Source organism: Loxodonta africana, chromosome 4 (genome assembly GCF_030014295.1).
Source record: "Loxodonta africana isolate mLoxAfr1 chromosome 4, mLoxAfr1.hap2, whole genome shotgun sequence".
Classification (NCBI taxonomy): domain Eukaryota; kingdom Metazoa; phylum Chordata; class Mammalia; order Proboscidea; family Elephantidae; genus Loxodonta; species Loxodonta africana.
This window is the reverse complement of record NC_087345.1, coordinates 109,173,377-109,176,526: the sequence shown is the minus strand read 5'-3', so window position 1 is coordinate 109,176,526 and position 3,150 is coordinate 109,173,377. Positions and strand designations below refer to the sequence as shown.

The window sequence follows — 3,150 nt, the reverse complement described above, 5'->3', positions numbered from 1 at the left end:
CTTCTTGGGAGCTACTGTAAATGGTATTATTTGGTGACTTCCTCCTCGATGTTCTTTTTGTTGGTGTAGAAGAATCCAAATGATTTTTGTATGTTTATTTTGTGTCCTGATACTCTGCTGAACTCTTCTATTAGTTTCAGTACTTTTTTTGAGGATTCTTCAGGGTTTTCTGTGTATAATAAGATCAGGTCATCTGTAAATAGAGATACTTTTACCTCTTCCTTACCAATCTGGATGCCCTTTATTTCTTTATCTAGCCTAATTGCTCTGGCTAGGACCTCCAGCACAATGTTCAATAAGAGTGGTGATAAAGGGCAATCCTTGTCTGGTTCCCCATCTCAGTGGGAATGCTTTCAGGCTCTCTCCATTTAGGGTGATGTTCGCTGTTGGGTTTGAATAAATGCCCTTTATTATGTTGAGGAATTTTCCTTCTATTCCTATTTTGCTGAGAGTTTTTATCATGAATGAGTGTTGAACTTTGTGAAATGCCTTTTCTGCATCAATTGGTAAGATCATGTGATTCTTGTCTTTTGGTTTATTTATATGATGGATTACATTAATTGTTTTTCTAATGTTGAACCATCCCTGCATACCTGGTATGAATCTCACTTGGTCATAGTGAATTACTTTTTTGATATGTTGTTGAATTCTATTGTCTAGAATTTTGTTGAGGATTTTTGTATGTAAGTTCATGAGGGATATAGGTCTTTAATTTTCTAGTTTTTGTGGTGTCTTTTCTGTATCAAGGATATGCTAGCTTCATAGAATGAGCTTGGGAGTATTCCATCCTTTTCTATGCTCTGGAATATCTTTAGTAGTATTGGCATTAGCTCTTCACTGAAAGTTTGGTAAAACTTTCCAATGAAGCTGACTGGGCCAGGGCTTTTTTTGTTGGGAGTTTTTAAATTACCTTTTCAATCTCTTCTTTTGTTATAGGTTTATTTAATTGTTCTACCTCTGTGTTAGTTTAGGTAGATAGTGTGTTTCTAGAAGTTCATCCATTTCTTTTAGGTTTTCAAATTTGTTAGAGTACAGTTTTTCATAGTAGTCCCATACAATTCTTTTAATTTCAGTTGGGTCTGTTGTGATATCGCACATGGCATTTCTTATTCAGGTTATTTGCTTCCTCTTCTGTTTTTCTTTTGTCAGTTTGGCCAATGGTTTATCAATTTTGTTAATCTTTTCAAAGAACCAGCTTTTGGTCTTGTTAACTCTTTCAATTGTTTTTCTGTTTTTTTTTATTATTATTATCTCATTTAATTCTGCCCTCATTTTTATTATTTGCTTTCTTCTGGTGCCTGAGGGTTTCTTTTGTTGCTCTCTATTTGTTCAAATTGTAGGGGTAATTCTTTGATTTTGGCCCTTTCTTCTTTTTATATGTATGCATTTATTGATATAAAGTGACCTCTGAACACTGCTTTCACTGTGTCCCAAAGGTACTGATAGGAAGGGTTTTCATTCTCATTGGATTCTGTGAATTTCTTTATTCTGTCCTTAATGTCTTCTATAACGCAGTCATTTTTGAGCAGGGTATTAGTGTTCAATTTCCAAGTGTTTGATTTCTTTTCCCTGCTTTTTCTGTTATTGATTTCTACTTTTATGGCCTCATGGTCAGAGAACATGGTTTCTAATATTTTGATGTTTTGGATTCTGTCAAGGCTTGCTTTATGGCATAATATGTGGTCTATTCTAGAGAATGTTCCAAGTGCACTGGAAAAGAAAGTATGCTTGGCTGCTGTTGGAAGATGTGTTCTGTATATGTCTATGAGGTCAAGTTGGTTGATTGTGGCATTTAGATCTTCTGTGTCTTTATTAAGCTTCTTTCTGGATGTCCTGTCCTTCACCAAAAGTGGTATGTTGAAGTCTTCTACTATTATTGTGGAGCTGTCTATCTCACTTTTCAATGCTGATAGAGTTTGTTTTATGTGTCTTGAAGTCTCGTCATTGGGTGCATAAATATTTAACATGGTTCTATTCTCCTGGTATGTTGTTCCTTTAGTCAGTATATAGTATCTTTCCTTATCCTTTGTGGTGGATTTAACTTTAAAGTCTATTTTGTCAGAAATTAATATCGCCACTCCTGCTCTTTTTGGTTTGTTGTTTGCTTGCTATATATATTTTCTCCATCCTTTGAGTTTTAGTTTGAGTCTCTAAGTCTAAGGTGTGTCTCTTGTAAGCAGTATATAGATGGATCTTGTTTTTTTTTTTACCCATTCTGCCACTCTCTGTCTCTTTATTGGTGCATATAGTCCATTTCTGACTCATGAATCGACTCGACGGTGATAGGTTATAGTCCATTTACATTCAGCATAATTATGGATAGGTATGAGTTTAGTGCTGTTATTTCAATGTCTTTTCGTGTGGTGTTGACAGATTTCTTTTTCCCACTTGATTTTTTGTGCTGAGTAGTTTATATATTGTCTTTTCCTCTTAAACGTTGTTGTCGATTTTGTTTTTGCCGAGTCTTTATTTTTTTCTTCTTGTAATTTATTTTGATGAGTAGGATTGTTAGTCTCCTTTTCGGATACCTTAATATTTACACCTATTTTTCTAAGTTTAAACTTAACTTTTATTTCTTTATATCTCCTTGACTTCCTCTCCATATGTAAGATCTATGACTACATTTCTTAGTCCTTTTTTAATATTTTAATGTTTTCTGCTTTTACATAGTGACATTGCTGTAAAAATATGCAATGCTTCACGAATTAGTGTGTCATCCTTGCCGGGGCCATGCTAATCTTCTCTGTATCCTTCCATTTTTAATATATGTGCTGCTGAAGGGAGCACATACATATGTTTTTATAATAGTGGTCTCATACAGTATATGTCATTTCGTGATTGCCTAATTTCACTCAGCATAACGCCCTCCAGATTCATCCATGTTGTGAGATGTTTCATACATTCATCATTGTTCTTTATCATTGTCTAGTATTCCATTGTGTATGTACTATAGTTTATCTATTCATCTGTTGATTGACACTTAGGTTTTTTCCATCTTTTTACTATTGTGAATAATGCTGCAATAAACATAGGTGTGCATATGTCTATTCATGTGATGTCTCTTGTTTCTCTAGGCTGTATTCCTAGGAGTGGGATTGCTGGATTGTATGGTATTTCTATTTCCAGCTTTTTAAGGAAGTGGCATATCAT

General features: G+C 34.3%; 1 non-coding gene across 1 annotated transcript; it reads right to left on the bottom strand.

Annotated features, from left to right (window-relative positions):
- Nucleotides 1-2,682: 2,682 nt before the first annotated feature.
- LOC111748463 (U6 spliceosomal RNA) lies at nucleotides 2,683-2,787 on the bottom strand. Its single transcript, XR_002784185.2, has one exon. It is a non-coding gene; the product is annotated as a U6 spliceosomal RNA (small nuclear RNA).
- Nucleotides 2,788-3,150: the final 363 nt, after the last annotated feature.